Below are 14,254 nucleotides of genomic sequence, written 5' to 3'. Positions count from 1 at the left end.
TTACCCTAAGCCTAGTCCCCCACCCCCTGATTACCTTATTCAGGATTCACAATCTAAATTTAACAGTTTGTCAAAAACAGTTAATCTTCATTGCTTCTTTGGTAGCCAAGTCTCTGATTTAACAAAATTGGAGAATGCCGTATCCACCTAGATTTCAAAAATGGGTAGCTAAATTGAGGCAAATCAAAAATAAGGAAGAAAAGTATTCCCCTAGGATGGGGCTACTCATAAATTCATAAAAATCTGTGGTAAGAATAAATGGTCCAAGAATAGAGGCAAGTATTGGGAACAACAGGAACACATAAGCTGACCACTAGCGATGAAGAGCCAACCATAGAAATTTTTCTTCAGGGTCATTATACTTTCTAGGAGAACCAGAATAAATTAGATAAGATAGGGAAACTGTTTATTTGCAATTTTTTACCCTGCAATAATGAATATGGCTGTGACAAGGTCTTTTAAAATATCAATGAATTATTACTGTGTAACTATTTTTTATTGCTCCTGATCCTTTGATATCTAATTTTTTGTACCATGGGTCTGTGATTATATAGATTTTAAAAAAAATGGAGGTAGAGATATGATTCGTGTGGTATTCAGTGCAAACGGGATTTTTCTAATCACGCCCAGCTGCTCCCAATATTTATTATCCCCATGTGGCTACAGGGTCTTACCATTATGGTGTATAGTAATAGGGGGTTAGATAGGAGACCCCTGCTCACAACTTCTTTCTCGCAAGTCCAGCGCTGCAGTAAGGTCAGTAGACGCAACACTACAGAGACTGATGATTGTCCTATTATTTTAGAGAAATGTAGAGACCTTGCTTCTCTATACAGATCGGTCAGTTGGCTTTTGCATACACATACAATTCGGTTCAAGTGTTTGCCAACCAAATTATTGCACAGCTCATATCTGGTAAATAATAGTAATACAAGGCCAAAGGTCAAGTCATCCGCAAAATTCTCATTTGCAAAAATGTTAATGAATATTTAATCTACTCATCCATCCATTCTCTGCCTGACACCATCAGAAAACAAGATTTAAATATTGCAGTTGCATAAACATTTTTGTAGAGATGTCACATGAGGCTAAAAGAAATCTTGTCAGAGTAAAATTTTACTATATACGACCCAATTACGATGTCGGATGGACCTGAGTCCATCCTACATCGTTTGGGAACTGGTACCGACCGACCTCTTGTTGGTCCCAACACGGCAATTAGGATGCGACCGACTGTTTGGTCGCAATCCAATTCTTTACAATGCGAGCATGCATTCCGGCTGGAATGAATGCTCTCGTTGTAAAGAGCTGAGGTGCAGTTCATCCCTGCACCACGTGGCAGGCACCTTAAGGTGTCTGCCACGGGGGGCAGGGGTCAGCAGGAGGCCCCATTTATACCATTTGGCGCTTTCAGAAGAACAACACTTGATACTTTTTTTCAGCTAATTAAAAACTCTGCAGCAGAATGCAAAACAAACTACAGGATCTATTTATGTCATACGTACCATTAAAGCAGCATTACTTACATGATCCCTAAACTATACAAGTGCCTCATTCCTGGCTCGAGTCTCTTCTCTATTTGCTTTCAAATGTATTTATAAGCAGACAACCCAGCTGTACATAAATAAGCAGGTTTATTGAGGGCAGGAACTGGAGACCTTTGCTTGGATTCAGGAAGCTTCTTGGAGCAACTCCTCTGGTAGTTGTGCACCTCTTAAACGAACATTCCACCCAAGTGGTGGTGAGAAAATCAGTAAACGAACGGTCAGGAGGGACACAGTGGAGCTGTGTTACCAACAAAGTTAGGCTGAGACAGTGATCAATCAGGCAGGGGTGTGCAGTCGCGGCCGGCATGACTTGTAGCTGGGGAGGCGGGGGGGTCGCGCAGGGAGGGGAGTCACACGGGGGGGTTTAATTTATTAATTAAAAAAGTTTAACTTACTTTCCCGTCGGCTGGGTCCTGCGTCATCTCTGCTACTCTCCTGCCTCTGGCAGGAACAGGAAGCAGGCAGCCAGTCTCCCACCCCTAAGCCAATCACAACGCTGCAAGCAACGTTTTGATTGGTTGGGACGCCGCCCAGCCAGGGGCTAATGGTCCGGCCATGTTCTCTATGTAGGCTGCATTGCAGCCTGCATGGAGAAGGGCAGAGTGTGCATGACTGGTTTGGTCGGCCCCAAACCAATCATGCACACTCAGGAGTGGGAACACACTTCTCCCTTGCCCAGCCCTGCTCACAGAGCAGTCCTGCACCCCGCAACTAAACTCTTTTACTTTCTCGCAGTGCAATAGGCCGAAACATAAAATGGTAGTTATTACCATTTAATGTTTCTCCTTCTCGCACTGCCCTATGCTACAACTCAAAGAGGGAGCCGTGCAGCGGCACACCATAGAGCATATTCATAATTTTGTCCATGCCTACATTTGTTTCGTCTGTCTGGAATGCTGCGTCATCCCACCCTTCCTCCTACCCTCCCAGAAACAATTATTTTAGTATGATGAGTTTATAGCCATAAATCTGCCGTCCCCATCAAATGTACATTGAGTGCATTTCCAAAACACTATGTAAGAGACCTGTTTATCACATATAGGTTCATATTGTAGTCTGGACCATCTCAAAAGAATCACATGCGGATAATTTTGAAGGGCGTAAAGGAAGCACTGCAATACCGGCATTGTAAACAGTGTGACTCTGCTGAAGGTAATAAGGAAGAGATTAACTCACTTCTCAAGGCCCGCCTGCTTTCTGGCCGTCAAAGGGGTCAGATTTAAGGACTGTGCTAGATCTGGTAATAATGCGTGTGTATACCTAGGTATTTGAAACCCAGTCTACAGACTGGGGTTTGGGCCCCTCAGTTTGTTCTTTCTGTGGTGCCCATCAGAGGCACCAATAAGGATTTGGATCAACTGACTTGCAGGCCCGAGGCCTGCCCATAAAGGTCTACCATTTGAAGTATTCGTGGGCCTGTGGACTCCGGGATGAATATGAAGAACATCAATTCATCTACATTTGGGCTATGCAGTCTTCCACCCCATGTCCCCAGAGAAACCCCTCCATTTGAGCTCTGCATCTGACCCACGTCACCAGAGTCTCCATTGCCAGAGTAACTAACAGAGAAGACAGGGAGCATCCCTGCCTAGTACCTCATTCTATAGGGAATGTATATGATAAAGTGCAATAACCCACACTCGTGCCCTAGAGATGTTATATAAAACCTTCACATACGATATGAATTCTCTCCCAAAGTCCAATCGGTTCAGCACTTCCCACAAGAAGTCACAACCCAGAATGTCAAACACTTTCAAAATATATTAGCAGGATTAACAGGAATACGTTCTTCTCTGCTAGGCATTCTCTGCATGCTACTGCAGTCTGCACCCTGCAAATGTATGGCTGGGTGCTATGTTGGAGTCATGAAGCTGCACTGGCCTGCATGTATCAGGGTGGGCATGACCTGAAGTAGCCTGTGAGCCCGTATCTTTGCATAAAGCTTAGGTTTGTTTTTGGTCAGTAAGATTGGGCAATATGAGGCACATTGCTCTGGGTTTCTCGCGTCCTTGTGAAGCACTACTATGGTTACCAGATCTAGTTCCTCAGGCAGGTGCCCCATTGCTGTTTCCTCCTTGAACATATCCAGTAAGAGCAGCAAAAGGGGTTCTCAGTTTGAGCGTCTGTTTTATTGAGTGAGTGGATGAATGCACAAAAGAGTTAATTGATAGATAAATTATGTATACATAAATTCATCAGGCACTTTCATTTATAAGCCAGAACTACTGGCTTTGCCAATGCTTGTTTTTTCCTGTTGCACCTGTTCTTTCCTCCAATGCTTCCATTGACACATGCTTACAGAAGTGATTTCTTGTTGAAAGGTGATGATGAGGAGTGGAAATTCAACCTAGAGGAACGATAATTCCACACCAGCTTTGAGATATTGGATCAGGCCTATGCAGCTAATCCAAAAAGTGATGCTTGCTGCGCAAGTCAATAAACGGCACAAGCCTCTTGCATCGCCGATACATCACTTTTTCCCATATATAAAGTGACACCCAGGTGGCGCAAGGGGCTTGTTAATAAGCCCCATGATACATTATATGCTTTTATAACAGATAATAATGTTGAAGGCGCAATGGCGATCTTTGTATTTGCCTAAGCAGGGGGTGGGGGCAGCAGGGCCGGGCCAGCCAGCTATTTTGGTGTGGCCCCCCTAAACGATACAGGCGTTGCTGTGTATTTTGATCGCTTTATTATTTGAAGTTGTTTTAGTCCATTGCTCGTTGTTCACCTTATTTTGACTTAAAATGATGTCTAGGTGGGGGCTTGTCTCGCATGAGATTGGCAAAAGGGGCTTTCATGCTGCAGGACGACCTTTCCTTTGCAGTGAAAATTATAAAATAAACTGAGAAAAGCTGCAAACGTGGGGCTGCGGGGTGTGCCCTTCCCTCGCCAGCTCTTCCCTCTGCACTGCTTCTATGAATGAAATAATCATCTGATGGTGAAGCGCCACGGAGTCTGCGCAGAGATCCACGTGCACTTCACAGCTCAGTCAGGGAACAGTTTCTATTCCGTTTCCTGCTCAGCAGACTGTCACAGTGACAAGCAACACAGGGCCCTGCGGGGTGCTGCTTCCCTGACCCACCCACAGTGCTATCAGCCTGCCAGAGCTGCCTCTTCCCTGTACCTTGTGCCCCTACTACCACATCAGCCACTATCCCCCACACTATCTCCAGACAGCACTTGCACGGGTATTGCAGCTCTAGCTACCACGCATGGAACAGTGAGCGCCCCGAACAAGAGACCAGCAGCCCTCAGGACAGCGGAGTGAACACACGTCATCATCTGCTGCGCTGCAAGTGAGGCCTGTAACGAAAAAGGACCCCTTTCCCTTAAGAGGTGGGCGAGCCAACAAATGAACAAGTCCTGGCCAGGGCTGAGCTAAGGGCCTGGCTTGGCTTTAAAGAGCCCATGCAGGAGTTGCTCCATGAAACGTTTTGGGTGTTTAATCATGCAGCAACCATCATGTAAACAATCTCAGGTTACAAAAATGTATCAAATATTTAGAAACTGTGAGCCTTTCACCTTCAAATATCAGATTATATCACTGCTTTGTGAGGCATTTATATTGAAAAGGGTGAGGCATTTATATTGAAAAGGGTAGTCTTTAAACACATCTCTTCTGAGCTACTCCCCCACCATGCCGACAGTGTCATTTAAGACTAGGAGGTAAGTGAATTGTGATGTGTACCCTTTATGTATATGCCCATGGAAAGTTGGCTACGGGTAGGTCCCGCACTGGGCACATCGCGGATCCAAATCAGTCCCCCTCGTTACTTGAGCGAGTCCACCGGTTTGTTCCTACTGGGGCATTATTACCATACTCTTCCTGTGCACCCATTTCCGGAAGGTATCTTTGTGCCTCACTTATGATTTGTTTTTTTTCACACACACTAGGACACCTAGGGAATCCTGACATAAAAGGGAAGTGACTTTGACCTTTGGCTTGCACGACTTGCTGTTCCCTTTTAGAGTAGGCGAGGATTATGGGTCCTGATGAATTGCCGAGATCCTGTTGGACTTTTTAATAGGCAAGAAACATGTTGACCCTTTGCACAACTCACCAGAACTGACACATATTTAATTTTCCCCTCTCAGTTCACAACTCTTTCAGACTGTTTTTACTCACGGCCCAGGTACTCCTCAAATAAATTCCCCTTGGACAATTCAGGAGCCATTTTTAAATCCCACTCACAAGTCTCACCTCTACTCACTTTACACAGGTTCGCCCTCACACAACACTATTTAACTTCATGACGGCAAAACTGAGAAAACCTCCCGCAAAGAGCCCCCCTGCGGGGCTCGTTGGGCATTACAGCGCCGGCCCTACGAGAAGCTGCCCTATGATGAAGCATGACACCCCTCAGGGTGTGTGAGGGCCCTTGCTCCCTATTGGAGCTATTCCTGGACGAGCACTAACTTCCTTTCTCTCTCTCTAGCACCTACTATCAACTGCCTTTACTGACGTAGCTTGACTCCTCTTTTCCTCCCTCTACCCCCCCTAGGAACGGCATACCCTTTGTCTTTAGCTTATGATTGGAGCCCGTATGCTGGACCTATTAAGCCCCCTGTCCCTCCATGTGAGTTTTTCCCCTATATGTAATGCATACATGATAACAGCCACAATTCAGGGGGAAGACTCGTGTTTTTTTAAGCCAAAAATGAGTTAATTTTGCCTGCCGCCCACCTGAACTTGATCTACTTCAAAAGAAGTCAGTGGGGCATAATACATTCCCCAGACTTTTTTTCTAAAATCTCCTGCTTTCCTGTTCTGAGATATTGGCATGTATGATAACGTGGCCTGCAGCATTATAACCTATTACATCAAAACATGAGAGGCTTTTGCTTTTAAACAAAACAGCCTACATCCTAAACTTTCCCTATATTTTAAGGTGTTGTCATGTGCAGTAAGAAACAAAACAACAATATGGTGTTCACGCGCTTCCATGTTCTTCTCATAACGTTTCATTATTGTTTTCTTTATTTGCTGAGCTTTCACCTTCGATATTTCGTCGTATTTTTCATCACGCTTTGTCCTTCACGTGCACATTTTTATAAATCGCGCTCACACACAATGCTCTGTTCTTCTTTTTATGTTCTAGCCCATTCTTTTCATCGTTCCACACTCTGTGAACTATTCTTTTAGACCTTGAGCGCATCGTTGCATGTGCCACGACCAGTTGCTAAACACCCTTGGGTTATAAGGTTGTGAATTGGTTTGCAGTCATTTCATGCACATTTTTCACGTTCTTCTATTTTCACACGAGGCTGGATACCACCACTTAGTATCCTTTGTATGATATTGACAGTTCCTGTTGGGGTATTTTCCTCATGCCAGCGCTGTTTATTCTTTGTAGATCTCAACCCTGACGAAGGGCACTGGTCTGCCCGAAATGCATCGGGATGGATGTTAATTACATGTTTATGAATCTCTGTTAAACGTATCAATTGATGTTGGATATGAATGAATATCTAAAATCCATGTGAATAAAATTACAGAGTACCTCACCAAGAGGAAGAATCAAAATTGCATTAAAGTTTTATTGGACTAACTTGTTTTTTACCCACTCAATGTGCTCTACAGCTGTGCTCAGGGGACATCTCTTAACTAGGAGATGCCACTTGTTATGTTTGGTGAAATAAAACATTTGCCTAGGATCACACAATTTTGTCAGGTCAAGAAGCCGGGATTGCTCCCATGCTTTGTACTTTCACAATTTAGCCACTAGCTGGAAATCTATTTTCCTCTCCTGTTTTGCATTAAATGTTATGCACTGACTTTAATTCTTTGCAAATGAACCTAAAGCATAGGTGGGAGGCAGAAGCCATATTAAATGTTGTCGCATTTTGAACTCCAAGGGCCAAGAAGATATCAAACTGAGCTAGAGCAGGCATGTGGCTTGAACTTTCTGTGACCCGCCTACTTCTACTTTCTGTTATGCTATGTACGATAATATGTATATGTATTGGTACAACTAAGCCAGGAGGATAAGCCGGACGTTGAAGAAGGAGCTGTATGGGCCGAGCCACTGATGGGGCTAGGTGAAGGGCCAGGTCTTCAGTTTCTTGCTGACTTCAAGAACTGAGGAGGAGGCTCTGATGTGTAGGAGTGAGGTAGAAGAAGGAGCAACCGTTGAATCTGGTTCTGGTTATGTGTGGGAGGTGTGAGTAGGAGTCCAGGTAAACAGATGTGTCTGGTAGGTTTATACGCTTGTTAAGGTACGTGGTAGCAATGTTGTATAAAGCCTTCTATATGTGTGTGAGGAGTTGAACGAATACTGGTTTGTGGATTGGGAGCCAGTGAAGCTCTTTGAGGTGAAGGGTGACATGAGTGCGATGTGGGAGGATTAGGGTGAGCCTGGCTGCTATGTTTTGTATGCTCGAGTCCAGCTTGCTAATGATAATGGATTGGGTGACTGTTCTGTTAGTGTTGGTGGGGAGAAGCAGGAGACAGATTTTGCGTTCACTTGGCTATTGAGTTGGTTGTTGTTTACTATTCCAAGGTTCTTTGCGTGGGTTGCTAGGTGAAGAATTGGCCTGAGTTTGGCAGGCCACCGGGTGGAGTTGCAGACCGAGTAGACTGTTTTTGCTTAAGATTACTACTTCCGTCTTATCTATTGTGAGCTTGAGACATTTCAATTTCATCCAACTGGTGACTTTGGTCATGAAGGTGGAGAAATTGTCCTGGTGTTTGGCGTCTTCTCAGAGAGGAGGAGGATGAGCTGGGTGTCAAAAGCATACGCTATGATGTTATTCCATGGGCACGGATGATGCTGGCAAGTAAAGTCATGTAAGTGTTGAACAGAGGGGCGCTGAGTGTGGATCCTTGTGGAACTCCGTAGATGAGGTTGACTACGTGCAAGGTGACGGGTGCCAGGCTGACTGACTGGGTACAGCCTGTCAGGAAAGAGCAAATACAGTGAAGTTCGGGACCTTGGGTGCTGACTTCGTGCAGTTGTTGGATATAGATGAGGTGGGAGACAGTGTTCAAGGCCGCAGAAAGATCCAGTAGGAGGAGGGCCTCGGTGTCACCTCTGTCCATGATCATCAGGATGTCATCCATGACAAGGATGAAAGTCTCTGTACTATGGATGGGCCTGAATCCGGATTGTGTGGTGTAGAGTGGGTGGTTGCAATTTAGGTGGGTGTCCAAAGGTTTATCCTCGTTTCTATCACTTTTGCCCAGTAGGGTAGCCGGCAGATAGGCTGATAGTTGGGTAGTCTCTTCGGGTCTGATGAGGGCTTCTTGAGGAGGGGGATTACTGTGGCATGTTTCTAGGCAACCGGGTACGTGGCTAGGATGATTGAGTTATTCAGGATTGGGGTGAGGGCTGCACTGATGGGCTCCAGTCCTTGGACTTAGTGAGAGCAGAGGTCTGAGGGAACTCCAGAGTTTATAGACTGCATGGTCATTGCAGTTTCTTGAGTGGTGATGGTGGGCCAATTGGTCAGGGTGGTCCTTTGGGTGTTGGTAGAGATGGGCAGTAAGGCTGCGATTGGGTCGGTTGGGGCTTGAAATTTTTATTGATGCTGAAGAATAGGGAAATCTGGGTGCAGATGTCCTGAGAGGGGGTTACGCTGGTGAAGCTTACTGCCAGAGTGGTGAAGTTTTGCACTATGGCTAAGGTTTTCTTGGTGCATTTGATAGCTCTGATTTGCTGATGGTATTTGTTAGAAATTGGGTTTCTGGTTGGTATGCACCCTGTCCAAGCAGGACCACAATCCTAATCAGGGTAAGTCAGATACATACTTTAAATCAACCTGTGCTCACCCTCTGGCAGCTTGGCACAGAACAGTCAGGCTTAACTTAAGAGGCAATGTGTAAAGTATTTGTGCAATACAACAATAGTAGATCAGTAAAAACACCACAAAAAGACTCCATACGGGTTTAAAAAAATTGATTATGATTTTATGAATAAACGACAAACATCAAATAAGTATAAGTTGAGATATGGATTTATAAAGACTGAGTGCAAAAATAACATTTAGACTAACATAGCGCTTTAGGAGTTAATTGGTCGTGCTGAATTGGGACAAAGTCAAGAGTTCAGGCAGCCCATGACAGAGCACAGGCTGGGTACAGGACCCATGTGGAGCCCGTTGATCAAAAGTACCTTAACCTTGGCGGGAAACACGGGATGCTGGATGCATCTATGTCAGTACCGCAGTCGAGGAGATGCATTGATTTTCTCCACGCATTGATGGCAATGCGCCAGTTTCCAAAGATGAAGCATTGCCTCTGTGATGCTTTAATTCCCTAGCTGATGCACCTCGTTTCTCCATGGTGTTGAAGGGATGCGTTGATCGTCCTTCAGCAGTGGTGGTGTTGCTGTGGTTGATGCACTGGTTCCGGTAATGCTGCTCCGACTCCAAGTACGATGTGCTGATTCTGTTCCTGCATCAGCAGTGTTGCATTGATTCTGCTCGTCACAGCAGAGGATGCCTCTGTTACACTGGAGCAAGCACCCGGAGTCACTTCCAATGACCCAGGCATAGGCAGAGTTGAAGACTTTGATGTCCCTGAGTCTTTGAAGAACAGGAGGCTAGCCAGCTAGCCCTTAGAGAGGGAGTAAGCAGACTGCAGAGAGCACAGCAAGGCAGCAGTCTTCCAGATCAGCAGTCCAGCAAGCAGCAAACCTTAGCACAGTAGTCCTTCTTGTCAAAGTGGTTTTAGGACCAGGAGCGCACTGAGTTGGCAGGGTCAGAGGGCCAGTACTTATACCCAGTTGTGTCTTTGAAGTGGGGGTGCCTTCAAAGAGGTCCCTTCATCCTGCCCTGTCTTCAGACTCACTACAGGGGGTTATGCAGATCTTTGTGTGTGATCAGTGTGCAGCCGATTCAGGTGTATGTGTAAGGCTGTTCCCAGCCTCTCCCTCCCTTCCTCCCAGAATGATGCATGAAGTCACACCCAACCTTCTTTTGTGTCGGATTGTCAAGATGGCATATACAAAGTGAACTGTCACCCAGCCCAGCCAGTGATCAGAAACCGACAGTAGACACCAAAGAGCTAAGAACAGGAAAATGTCCAACTTACTAAAAGTGGAATTTTTAGAATGCTATCTACAAATCCATTAAAGAGGATGTTGTCATTAGCATTCTAGAGGTACTAAACAGGACATCTTTATCTTGTCTGAATTACAGCTTATTAAGTAAAATGAGTATTTCCCAATGTTAACCTATGGGGTAGGCTTCTCAGTAGTGAAAAACGAGTTTGTGAGTTTTTCACTAACAGGACATATAAAGCTTAAATATACATGTCCTCCCATTTAGTTACACAGCACCTAGCGCTGTGGGCTACTTAGGGTCTTCCTTAGGGGTGACTTATATTTAATAAAGGGGGAGTTTAAGGCTTGGCAATGAGCTTTAAATGCCAAGTCGAAGTGCCAATGTAAACTGCACACACATGCTCTCTAGTGGAAGGACTGAGCCATGTTTAAAGTGTGACTTGTGTGGGTGGCACAATAAGTGCAGCAGGCCCACTAGTAGCATTTAATTTACAGGCCCTGTATATACATGCCCATAAAGATACGCCCATGTGGGGAATGCATTTAAAGGAAAGCTAAGGCGATATTTTACCAGTTAGGGTTAGTGCTTCTACTCCCTCAACTGAAGTAATATGATAGTCCGAGGCCTTAAGATATTCTTTATAGGAGCACGCCTCTCCAGCTCCCCTGTTTAGTGCTCTATCAAAATATTTAAGAGGGACACTAGGAAAACTACAGGAGCAAAGTAATTTTTCAATCATGTCTCTGTTGCAAAAAACAGTCTAAATTGGACTCTTTAATGATATAGTGGTCTTCAGAACAGCGTTCAACCAAAGACTTTACATTAAGAGGTGCACATTTAAGAGGTGGTGAAGGAGCCTTGGGATACTAACATTGGAATAGTGACCTTTAAACAGTGACGCATGAATTGAGCTGAGCATATTGGCACTGGGATGCTGACATGGAGACTTAAACTGGCAAATGGACCATATCTTCATGGTCTCTGTTACATGGACATTGCCATTTGGACAATGCTGTGGGGGCACTGATACATGGACCTTGTGACTGATACTGATATTGGGAGACATAAATCGACTGTGACATTGGGATATGGAGATACAGACACTCAGTGTCCCTGAGAAGGGCAGTGAAAGTTACACAAGGTCTCTGGCACCCGTACATGAGGGCACGGAGACATGAATGAATGGACTCAAAGACTAGGCCTGTGAGATAGACTGGGATATCATGGAAACTTGGATCTGGGGCATAAGAACAAGCAAATATATAGTCCAAACAAAACAACATTGTTCTTTAACAGCTTTAACACCAATGGAATTCCTCAGCCCTGCCAAAACTAACAAGAGCTCTGCCTCATGTACATCCCCAAAACCTTTACAGTTTACAGCACTGCAAAGAGGTCATATGCTTTCTGCTGTCACAATAAAGAAAGAGGGGCTTCAATCAGGCTACGCCTGCAGCTTTTAAATGAGATTACAGACTCCTCTGTCTTTTTTGTTTGTGCCTTCTTCGTCCTTTAAGATGCACTGCTTGCCACATGCATAGTCAGTGTGGAGGCATCCACAGAAAGCGAAAGAGAACACTACGAAGTGAGTTTCTGACCCCAAATTATACCAGTGCCACTCCCTGCTAGCGGTTTAGAGTCCAAACAATTCTTAATCCGTCAAAGTGTTAGTGCGGGGAACTCAGGTGTTTATTTGGAAGCCATTAAAGCACTTTCTGAATGCCCCTCCTGCCAAAGGCTGCCTAATTTTGATTCCACCTTGTAACTCTTCTACCACCGTACATTTCCCGTGTCATTTGATTTACTCTTGCAGGTTCTTTTTAATCCTTTCCATACTATTTTATAATAATAATAATCCACATTTATAAAGCGCGTACAATCACCCGTAACGGTCTCTAGGCGCTGGGGGCCGTCGGGAAGGTTAAGCAAGCTATTGCCCAGAGTCACATGGTGCTGGGCTGATCTGCCGCGGGCGCGGGGATCGAACCGTGATCCCCAGATTCCAGAGTCAGACCGCGGCGCCACACCTCTTCCATAATCACTGGTATCACTGTCTCCCTATATTTCTCTTCCACCTTCGGTATCCTTTCCTATCCTTTGGTCATGGTCAAAGTCTGATAATAAAAAGTAAGTCCTGGACCCCCAAAGCAGTGCAGGTGCCCACCACCTCGAATCATGCACACACTGCTGACAGTGGACTCACATCTTGTTTGCATCATATCTGCGTGCTCACACGTGTGCCAAAGTGCTTAGAGCTGCCTCTAGAACCCATTGAGTTATCAATTATTGTTATTATAATGTACCTGCAAATGCATCATTTGCCACACATGTCCCCTAAGGTGCCTTGATGGCGAATACTCAACCCCATATATCCTTGCCTTCATATTCTATTCAGTTTTTAATTGTATTGTCTAGATGTGCTTTCAAACACCATTTGATACACTGTACTTTCTCACTGTGCTTTTAGGGGCATCATTTCCTATTACTTATGACATGTAGCTGTCAAGGGAAACTACTTTAAAGCAGACTGCCAAATATATTGCGTTGTTTACAATCTCAGTATATGGTATTGTGTTCTTAAAGATGTGGTAGGGGCAGCCACATCTCTCTCCACCCGACACCCCTTTTATGCTACAGTTATTCTTTGGGGCCAGGCCCCCCCAAAACGTCTGCCCCTGGCTAGGGGCCTGTGTCTAAAATATAATTCATAAATGAAATTAGCAGTGTATTAGTAACACCTCCATTTCTGCATTTGGAATATTGTACCTTCTGAAAGACTGAGTAAGCCTCAGATGCCTTCTGTGCTTCGTGGCATCAGAGTGCTTGAGACTGCCCACTGTGAGGGTGGCATACAGACACACAGAGAAGGAAAATAAACACACAGGAAAAGCCCTGAAGCGAAATCGATTAAGGTCCAGCACGCTGTATTGATTTGCTCTCTACTGAATGAATGCCAGCGTGATCTATGCAGTGTCTGGAGTGCCGCATTGTGCAGTTTCTTTTGTAAACGACCCTGAATGGTGAGTCGATTAAGACCCGTTTAGCCTTGAAGTGATCTGAACCATTTCCGATAGATTCAAATCTGTTACACTGATTTATCGTGCCACCTTTCTTTGCGATAAAGTCTCACTTTGGCAAGAGTTTGCATCGAGTTTACAAGAGTAGTTTACACGGTACGCAATGGCTCATTATAAAGACAGCTCTGGAAATCTAGTTTCTGGGTAGCAGTGACAAATACTTCAACTTTAGAAGGCCCACAAGTCTGCTCTAATTAGTAGCACTGGTAAAAGATCATATCCAAGCAATGGTTTATTTTTAGGTTCCAGGAAAATCTCTGCTTTTCCATCGTCTCTACCAACCAAATGACATCCTAACTTCTGTGACGGGCAATTATATTCAGAACTTATTGTTTTTTTAGATTTAGGGACTTACTGAAGATGAAGAACTAGGTATGAACTGTGTGGGGTCAGATTGGCGAGAAAAGGGATCAGACACCAATGTATTTTTGCTGAAGGTTTGAAGGCTTCGTTTAGGCAGTTCAAAGTACTCCCAACTCGTTTCACAGCGCTAGAGGTTGGCTCTGCCCTGATGACGCCTCCCTACTCCAAGGTGGAATGGTCTCCTTCAGTTGTAAGCCTCCAGCTCTTTTCAGGTGGCTGACCCAGAAGGAAGGCTGGCCTCTCTTTTGTATTTCCCCC

This window comes from Triturus cristatus, chromosome 6, assembly GCF_964204655.1.
Source record: "Triturus cristatus chromosome 6, aTriCri1.1, whole genome shotgun sequence".
Classification (NCBI taxonomy): domain Eukaryota; kingdom Metazoa; phylum Chordata; class Amphibia; order Caudata; family Salamandridae; genus Triturus; species Triturus cristatus.
This window is presented reverse-complemented; position numbering follows the sequence as displayed.